The sequence below is a fragment of the Leptopilina heterotoma genome, unplaced genomic scaffold (genome assembly GCF_015476425.1).
Source record: "Leptopilina heterotoma isolate Lh14 unplaced genomic scaffold, ASM1547642v1 Lhet_220, whole genome shotgun sequence".
Taxonomy (NCBI): Eukaryota; Metazoa; Arthropoda; class Insecta; order Hymenoptera; family Figitidae; genus Leptopilina; species Leptopilina heterotoma.
The window spans coordinates 1,097,320-1,108,220 of NW_025110938.1; the positions used below are offsets into that span (position 1 = coordinate 1,097,320).

Genomic DNA, 10,901 nt, shown 5'->3' on the forward strand with positions numbered 1-10,901 from the left:
ATTTGCTTACAATTTAATTTTACGAAATTTCAATTATTCGGAAATTCCTCAATTAAATATTTAGAAAATATAAAAATTGAAATAATTTCAAAGAAAATTCAATTAAACTTTTTCAAAAAAATTAGCTATTTCTAAAATTTTAACTAAAATTCATTTTTAAATCAATTTTTATTAGAAAATTCTACGAGAATTCAATTATTTAAATCCAAAAATAAATAATTTATTGAATAATAGAATGATTCTTAAAATTGAATTCGCAAAAAGAATTTTACCAAAAACTTTTTAAATAATTAAATTATTTCGACGAATTTTAATGAAATTTTGAAGTATAATTACATTTTTCGAGGAGTTCGATTAAAATTGTATTAAAAATCACTGAAATTCTACATAATAATTTTTTTTAAATGGAATGAATGAAAAATTGAAAATGAAAAATTTATGAAGATAATTGAATTTCTGTAAAAAATTTTATTATTTATGAAAATAATTGAATTATTGCGAAGAAATTTGTAAAAAATTTGTAAATAATTGAAATTTTGGACAAGAATTTTATTTAAATTCTTGAAAACAATTATTAATTTTGCAGAAGAATTTTATTATTTTTAAAGATATTTGAAATTTTGACTAAAATTTAAAAAAATGTTGAACATATTTGAATTTCTGCGTAAAATTGTATTACTTTTGAAAATAATTGAATTTCTACAATCATTTGTAACTTCTCAAAAATTCAATTTTTTTTCCAATACTTTAATAAAAATTCCTGACTTTTCTCTGACTAATTCTACTTTCCCTAACTTTTCCCTGAATTCCCTGGCCTGTGGCAACCCTGCTCAATTTTCTTTTTTTCTTTTTATTCAAACAACTTAAAACACTCAATTTTGTTTTTTCTTTTTCTTCAAAAAAAATTATCAAAACCATCGATTTAAAATTAGGAATTATTTTTTACAAACACATTTTGTGCTTTGCAAAATTGAAAGACTTGAGCTTTAGGCAGCTTCTTAAAAAATATATAACTTTAAAATTTAATTATGAAAATTAAAATTAAATGGGTGCCAGTTAACAAATATTTAATTTTAAAATTTAATAATTAAAATTAAGTGGATGCCAGTTTCAGCTTCATTAAAAGAGAATAGAATAATTATAGCGAACATTAATCAATGCTGAAGAATAGAATTACTTGAAGGACTTTTTTGTAATGAAGCGAAAGTACTTAGCAAAATTAATATGTTATAAGAAGAATCAGTTTTTGTCAAAAACTTTATCAAAAATCAGTTTTTGTCAAAAATTGTACCAAAAATCAGTTTTTGTCATTAGACAGGATAGAAGAAGTGGTTCACAAGATGATACAGTTTTTTTAAGTTCAGAAGAATCACCAAATCAATTGTGGAAAAATAAACAAAAGGGGATAAAGACAAAGAAACAAAAAGAGAATTAATATAAAGAAACAGAAAGAGAATAAAAATATAGAAACAAAAAGAGGATAAAGACAAAGAAACAAACACAGGACAATGATAAAGAATCAAAAAGAGGATAAAGTTAAAGAATCAAAAAGAGGACAATGATAAAGAATCAAAAAAAGGATAAAGATAAAAGAAACAAAAAGAGGAGAATGATAAAGAATCAAAAAGAAGATAAACATAAAAGAAACAAAACTATTAGAAGAAGTTTGAAAGCTGCTGAAGATTTGAAAGGACCAGCAGAAAGTAAAAATAACGATTAAGGATGAGTCGTACAGAAAAGATCATGTTTTATAAAGAAGTCAGAAGCAGAAAGGTGATAACCACCAACCAAGAATAGACTAACATGAAGAAATCGGGACGTATAATAAATATTCGTTTTGTAATGCCTTATCAGGAGGAGAGTAATGATCCCTAGATGTCATCAAAACTACAACTATGGTTATGGCAAAACCTGTCAGACGTTTGCTATACAAGACGGTCGCCAAATCGCCAATATAGCAGATCAGAATACAACTACTTCGTCTGTAAGGAGCAGCAAAACAAAAAAAAAAAAAAAACTACAACGTCCAGTGGAGGATACGAAGCCCTTGAGGAAGCAAAAGAAACCACAACAAACAAAAAGAAATAGAACAGGAAGGAAGGCAACGAAGGATAAACAGTCGCCTAAGTGGCGAAACCCACAGACGGGCATTAGTTCCGTAGATAAATTCACCATCCTAATACTATACCTAGTAAAACCAAAAAAGTATTTTAACTTGTTTTAACTTACTTTTTACTTACTTTAATACTTTTTACAGACGGGACAAATTTTTCAATTCCTCTTACTACTATTTCTGAGTGGTGATACGAACACCTACAATTACTATCTAAAATGGTTTCTATTCGGAAAAAAATAGACGAAAGGGAGCAAATTCAGAATCAATTTCTAAAATACCATTCAAGGCTGACACTACATTCAGATCTTTCTCTTTGTCAACTCTTATTTGGTTTCCAGAGAAACACTGAATACGATTTCTGCTAAACTTTTTCGACCTAAAGTCCACCACTAATCACGATCGAATCGAAAACCATCGAATAGATTTAAAAAAAAAGGATTTTGATTTATGTACCCAAAGAAAAATTTGTTTAGTTCAAGTTTTAACGATTACTTGACTATTATCAAGTAAATAGCAAATAGTTTTACTAATAAATAGTAATTTCTATACCAATTTATTAATAAAATTTACTAATTCCAAAGCAAAAAGTCAGTCACTGATTCAAATTAATAAACATTTTTACTAATTCAAATTTAGAGAGTAAAAATATTGTTTCAAATACAATTTACTTGATATAAATAAAAATTATTTCATCCATACCCAACATTTATTTGACAGACAAGCAATCGGTTATTCGAATCAAATAAATCGCTTCGGTGTGCAATAATTTGAAGCAAAATGAGATAAATTTAATTAAAAAGAGTTATAATCAACAAATTATAATAACAATAAATTGCCGAGGGTATTCAGAAATTTTAAAGTTGCGAGCAAAAGTTGTAGTCTCCTAAAGAGAGAATACAGAAAAGAAAAACAAAAAGAGACAATTAATTTTATATTATGTAATTAATGTTAAACACTTTTTTTTTCAAATACAAAAAATCTACAAAAGAATCAAAAAGAAAAGCATTAATTAGTAGAAAAATTAATGTCTGTTACATCCTAGAGTGATGAAATTTTATAAGCATAGAAAAAATCTTTCATCATCTCTAACGCATGTGGCCTCTGGGCAATGGACCAGAACCGGAAGATGTCTTTATAAAAATTTCGAAATCTTCTTTATACTAATGGTAAATATTCAACACTGCTATAAATTTGTTCGATTTTCTAAATTCTTTTGAACACGAAAAATTCCTTTTTTTTGTTAATATTAGCACATAGTTTCAAAATTTTAATTAGTAAAAACTAAAAATGTTTATTAATTTTAATTAGTAAGTGACTTTTTGCTTTTTAATTAGTAAAATTTAATAATAAATAACTAATTAGTAAAATTTACTAATTCGAGAGCAAAACGTCAGTCACTAATTTAAATTGGCAAATAGTAATTTCTACTACTCTCTAGAATTTTAATTAGTGATTAATTATTATTATTTGAATATTATTTCATAGTTTTCAATTTATTTTTGAATTATTATTATTATTAACTCTATTATCATTAAAAAATAATAATCCATAAACATATTGAAAGAAAAATATATGACAAATGAATAATATAATAAAAATAATAATAACCCTGATTTCGTAGGAATAAAAAAATTTTTCTGAGTAAACAATTTTTAAAAAAAGTGAAGATTTAAATCAATAAAATATAATAATTTAAAGAAACAACGTAAATCATGAAAAAAAATTCCTGTTTGAGCATTCATTAAGAACTTTTTTAAAGACCCTGTGTTGTATGTGGTCTTAACCTTCACCGCGTCCCCGAGCATTCCTAATAACCTAGGTTTCACTGTAATAATAAATTACGATATTGTAATGATAATAATATGCGCATATTATGATATAATCTCTTTTATCTAATAACATCTATCCAATATTATTAAATATGCAAAAATTCTGTGCCTGCTTTTTAACAATATTTAAATACAAACGTTGCTATTATTTCTATAATCATTGTTAATGAAATATAACAAATGTTATTATAACTAATATTAGTTCAATAAAAAATTTTTTTTTTTATTTATTACTATTATTATTTATAGTATTATTATTATTTATAGCATTGTTATTATTATTGATATTGTTATTTATAGTATTGTTATTATAATTAAATTATTATAACTAATATTAGTTAAAAAAAAAAACTAAAACATCTTTTATTTATTACTATTAATATTATTATTGTCATTGTTATAATCATTTTCTTTGTTTTTCCAATTATTTCGTAATAAAAGACCTAAATACGTTTTGATTGTAAAACAGTGTAACAATTATTTTATATTATTTTTTTCCTGTTATAAAATAATGATGAGCTATACTAAAAAGAAACTTTTATTACATCAACAAAAAAAAAGATACTATAGTTGCAATTAAAAAAAAAAAGAACAAATGTTGACTAATTCTCCTGTGCATAGATCATTAGGGAATCTTTCGGAGTGATTATGACTTAATTAATCATTAAAAACTGCAACCTTGCCTTCCTAATAAAAATGCATGAACAACACCATTCCCAGAATCACCTCCTCATTAATTTTTTTTTTCTTTCCTTTGACTCGTAAAATTGAGTCCTTGACAAAAATGCCCTTGATTTCTAGGAGAGAATGTGAACTGGCCTTTCAAAAAACACAAAAAAAAAAGAAAACTGAAAAAAACAATGAGGTTCTTACAATTTTTTTTTATCTCCCTGTTATTCAGAAGAAACCAATTACGCACTTTGAAGTTCAAACATCGTTTATAGTTTCAAAATAGGAACTACACAATTTACAAATAGGATTCGAAGAAGGTTCGGAATCACTTCACTATAGTTTCACTTTGTTTGTATTAATAAATAAAATATTTTTCGTGTTTTATAATTTAATTTAAATTTAACATTATTTATTTTAATTTAAATACGATTTTATAATTTATTTTAAAACTAATTTTATGATTCTGTTTTATGGAATCTTTTTTCTGCGGTACTAAAATTAATGCACTGGGAAAATACACTTGACAACAGTTGAGGACAGTTTGGGACAGTTGGGGGAAGATGTATTTTTTAAAATTCTTTTTGTCTCAACGAAACACGTCTCGCACTAACACCACTTTCCTCGACTGGCATAATAATGATTGACAATAATGAAAAATCATGGTTCGCGCACCAGGACTAATAGAGAGTATGTATATGTAGGAGATTAAATAAATTTATTCGTGCTACATCCTCGACGAACTGAAATCGTCTGTGAAACATGAATTGTGGATTGCACGAACACCAATATCTGATATAAATATATATACATATATATTCGATCTTCACTTATAAGTGTTGTATACACTTTGGGACTTCCCCCCTTTTTGCTTCTCGAACGGCAGGTAAAAGTCGAAGGAAAGGTCACTCGCACGGGGACCGCATCCGTGTACGTGTCATCGGTCAAGTAAAAATTCCTGCTTTTATCAATAGAAATTATTATAAACATTCCTCGAAACTAGAGAACCCACCCATTTCATATATTATTATGTAATAAGGAAAAGGAATTATTTATTATTCTATTTAGCATAATTCTCCTTTGGATTATTCCTCCTACAACATTATAGTTTTCACGAAAGTATTAAATTGGTACTGAAGTCACGTCAAATTGATAACAAAAATTTGGATCAATTTTTTATTAAATTGACACTGAAGTGATAACAAATTGATACCAAAAATTTGAATCAATTTTCTATTAAATTGGTACTGAAGTAATATCAAATTGATACCAAAATTTGGATCAATTTTCTATTAAATTGGTACTGAAGTGATATCAAATTGATACCAAAAAATTGAATCAATTCTTTATCTGATCCATATTTTTGGTAAAAATTCGTTGCAATTTGACACTTTTAAGTTAAGAACAAGTGGCTTTTTGAATAGTAATAATTTTACCTAATAATTTTGGCCAATAGTTCTTGAACTTTACTGATCTTTTAGCATAACACTGTAAAAACAAAGGTACGAATTTAGTACCAATTTTGGTACTAAATCGTAATTTGTTTTAATTTTAATACCGAAATCAGGTCTAATTTAGAACCTCTTCTTAAATATGGTTGTTAAACATAATTTGGAAGAATTTTTATTTTTTATAATTCTTGTCACCATTTTTTGAAATTTTTGAAGTTATTCCCCGTTGAGCATAACTCTCACTTGTTCTTGTTTGACATAATCAGGACTCTAAAACTCAATTATTATTTTCAAGAATTTATAACTAAAGTTCTTCTTTAAATAGATTATTTTTAATAATTTTCGAAAAAGTTCTTTGAGAATTTTCAAATCTATTTGTTTAGAATATTCAATTTTGCGAAATTTCAATTATTCGTAAATTCTTCAACTAAATAAATATTAGAAAATAAAAACTTCGAAAAATTTCGAAAAAAAATCCGCAATTATACTTTTACAACAAAATTTATTTCAAAATTCAATTATTTTTAAAAATTCACGCTCTAATGTTTTTAATATTCAATTATAATCTAAAATTTTAACTGAAATTAAATTTTAAATCAATTTTTATTAGAAAATTCTACTAGAATATTCAATTATTTAAATACAGAAATAAATAATTTATTGAATAATTCAATGTTTCTTGAAATTCAATTCCGATAAAGAATTTTATCAACAAATTTTTAAATAATTGAATTCTCTCGACGAATTTTAATAAAATTTAAAAAAAAATAATTGAAATTCTGCGATGAGTTTTATTATTCGTGCGAAAATAATTAAATCCCTTCAATTTCTTGAAAATATTGGAGTTTTTTTTAAAATAATTTTTACTGAAAATTTTGAAAGTAAAAATAATGTAATTTTTTTAAATAGGTACTTTATTTGAAAATTTTGAAAATAATTGAAACTTACAATGACTTTTATTAAAAACTTTTGAGAACAATTAAATTGTTTAGAAAAATTTTACTACAATTTTTAAAAATAATTGAATTTCTGCGATGAGTTTTAATATTTGTACAAAAATAATTGAATCCTTCAGAAGAATTTTATTATTTTTGAACAATATTTAATTTTTACGAAGAATATAATTGAAAATCATAGAATTTATGCAATAATTTTGCAACTTTTCTAAAATTAGATTTTTTTTTCTTGTGTTCAACTAAAATTTTTCCAAAAATGCATTTTTAATAATTTTTGCAAAAGTTTTTTGAGAATTTTCAAATTCATTTCTTTAAAATTCAATTTTTGTATGAATTCGATTAAAATTGTACTAAAAAATAATTAAAATTCTGCGATGAGTTTTATTATTTGTGCGAAAATAATTGAATTCCTAAGAAGAATTTTATTTTTTAACAATATTTGAAATCCCTGTAAAAATTGTATTATTTATGAAAATAATTGAATGATTGCAAAGAAATTTATAAAAAAAAATTGTAAATAATTGAATTCCTGTGAAATTTTTATTATTTTATAAAAATAATTAAACATTTTGCTTAGAATTTCATTAAATTTTTTTTTAAATAATTGAATTCATTTGGAAAATTTGATTAAAACAGTAGATATTAAAAATCATGGAATTCAAAAAAATAATTGAAATTTTGCCAAAAATTGTATTAAAATGTTTGAAAATAATTGAGTTTTGAAGGAAGAATTTAATTATTTCTAAAAATAATTGAAATTTTGAAGAGAATTTAAAAAATTTTTTGAACAAATTGACAAATTTAGGACAATAATTTATGATTATGATTTGATCCACATTTTTGTTATCAATTCGTTGCAATTTGATATTTTCAAGTTATAACAGTGATGCAATTTAGCAGATTTTAATTTAATAAATTAAAATTTACTGATTATTAATTTACTAATTTGAATTAGTAAAATTTACTAATAATTTAGTAGAAATTACTATTTATTAGTCAAATTTACTGATTTAAAAGCAAAAAAATCAGTTACTGGATTCTAATTAGTAAACATTTTTACTAATACAAATTTAGAGAGTAAATAAATTTGTAAAATGTGATTATTCCTAATAATAATTGTGTCAAAAAATAATTATGCTTTGGGTAAATTATACCAAATAAGAAATACAATAATTTTTTTTTGCCTGAATAGTTATTATAGTAGTATTATAATAATTATATTATTACAAATTTAATTACAATTATTATTCAATTATCATAATATATTATTTATTCATAAATAATAAATTAATTGTTTTATAGTATTATAAAAGAGAAAACTCTTTTACACCCCTCTTGATTGACCTTCAAATTTTCTACCAAGATTCATGGACTTAACTCCCCCAGAATTCCACTAAATCGGGGTTCCAATGTAAAATATTCCTTAAATTGTAAATTTGTAATAATAAATGAATTAATCTAAGATTTCGATTCATTTTTTTTCATAACGAATTCTCATTTTTTGTAACAGACTTTTTTTCCGCAAATAATCCAAATTTCTAAATATTATATTTTTACAAAAAATGTTATCACAGTAATAATATTAAAGACGAGAGAAAAGAAAAATAAATTGACATTACTTAAATCCACTGGCAATATAAGAAATTTCCGAAAATTTATCATCTCGTTCCGGGAGTCTTTTTATCACGATCTGGAGTAAAAATCATTTGAGATTGAACTTTTTCGTAATTTTTTTTTTTTTTTTTTTATTATTTTTTGGAAATGCACGTAAATCACGCACGTGCACCTGTAATCACCGAGAAAACACGAATATGAGAGCTACCAGGATCAGGCAAAAGTAGCTCAAAGACTGAGCTCAAGTAGGTTAACAGGTTTCCAGTTGAAAGTGGCCTCTGTTGGAAGGTAGAGTGCTCCCGCACAGAGAGTGGGGGGCAATGGGCCTTTAACAAGTGAAAGAAAAGTGGGGGGCAAAAACACAACACATATATTCTAAAGAAGAGTTTTAAATCACGTTAATGAACGACGATTATTCCAAGGATCATGAGGCTCAGCAACTGCAACTAGAGACAATTCAATTCATACAATATTTTCTTATTACAATATTTATACAAACGAATTGATCAATTTTTAATTAACGGAGAAAATTAGTTTATGCTCCATTGAGTCGATGACCTTATTTTTAAGGATTGTCAATTCACTTATAATGAGGTTTGACCTTTTTTTTCTTCTAGCTACTTTGATTTTGTTTCCTTGTTTGAAAATTAAATAATAAAGGTGATCGAAACGAGTTCAATGCTATTATTTTTATTTTATATTTTCATTAAAATGATTTTCTATTAAAATTACTTTTTCTTTCATTTAATGGATCTTTAACATTCACCGAGGCATTTACATTTTGTTACAGGGTTACCACAAAAAATTAATTTTTTCTCCCTGACTTTTCAAACTTTTTCCTGACTGATTTTGACTTTTTTCCTGACCCTAAAGAATATTTTAATTCACTCTAAAAATTATTAGATACTTAAAAACTTTAAAATACTTATTAAAAATTAAAAAAAAATACTTATTTTTCCGTAGAAATTAAAATTCTTCAAAATATTCAAATTCCAACAAAAATTTTAATTAAATTCTTCGCAAGAATTCAATTATTTTTACAAGTAATAAAATTTTTCACATGAATTCACTTATTTAAAGAATGTAATAAAATTCGTTGGAAGAATTCAATTATTTTCATAAATAACAAAATTTTTCATAGTATTTCAATTATTTATAATGCAATTTTTAAATGAATTCCTCGAAAAATGTAATTTTCAAAACATTTTTGAAAGAATTCAATTACATTTCATAAATAATGAAATTCATCGTTGAAATTAAATTATTTTCAAAATCTACTATTTTAATAAAATTTGTCAAAAGAATTCAATTTTCTAAAAAAATTTTAATAAAATTCGTTGCAAGAATTCAATTATTTTTATATAAATAATAAAATTCTTCACAGGATTTCAATTATTTTAAAAAATGTAATAAAAATTTATTGCAAGAATTCAATTATTTTTAATGCAATTTTAATAAAATTTTTCGCAATAATTCAATTTATTTTTACAAGTAATAAAAATTTTCACATGAATTCAATTATTTTTTTTTAAAAAAGTAATAAAATTCGTTGCAAGAATTCAATTATTTTTATATAAATAATAAAATTCTTCACAGGATTTCAATTATTTTAAGAAAATGTAATAAAAATTCATTGCAAGAATTCAATTATTCTCCTAAATGATACAATTCTTTACAGGATTTCAATTATTTTTAATGCAATTTTAAGTAAATTATTCGAAAAATGTAATGATTTTGAAAAATTGTATTAATATTCTTTGAAATAATTCAATTATTAATTATCAATTATTTTTAATAATTATTGCAAAAGTTCTTTGTGAATTTTCAAATCGATTTGTTTACAATTTAATTTTACGAAATTTTGATTATGTATTCAAAAATTCTTCCAATTAAATATTTAGAAAATAGAAACTTGAAATAATTTTTAAAAAAATTCAATTAAACTTTTTCAAAAAAATGAATTTTATTATCTAAAATTTTAACTGAAATTAATTTTTAAATTAATTTTTATTATAAAATTCTACGAGAATTCAATAATTTTAAATACAAAAAAAAATTTATTGAATAATTGAATTTTTCTTAAAATTGAATTCTTATAAAGTACTTTATTAACAAATTTTTATATAATTGAATTATTTCGATGAATTTTAATGAAATTTTCAAGAATAATTACATTTTTCGAGGTATTCGATTAAAATTGTATTATTAATCATTGAAATTCTGCAATGAGTTTTATTATTTATGAAAATAATTGAATTACTACAAA

The 10,901-nt window shown here is 23.4% G+C and overlaps 1 protein-coding gene across 3 annotated transcripts in view; it reads right to left on the reverse strand.

Annotated features, from left to right (window-relative positions):
* LOC122502131 (dual oxidase maturation factor 1) overlaps positions 1–10,901 on the reverse strand; it is a 46,139-nt gene that overhangs the window by 16,669 nt on the left and 18,569 nt on the right. The window contains exons 1-2 of one of the 3 annotated variants that reach the window (XM_043612036.1): positions 8,641–8,889; positions 4,819–5,572 (exon numbers count right to left, since the gene is read on the reverse strand). The exons of 1 other annotated variant lie outside the window; for it this stretch is intronic. The gene's annotated coding sequence lies outside the window, so the exon portion shown is untranslated. Of the gene's footprint in view, positions 1–4,818; positions 5,573–8,640; positions 8,890–10,901 lie in introns of those variants that run through there. One more of the 3 variants, XM_043612035.1, reaches the window with a different exon arrangement.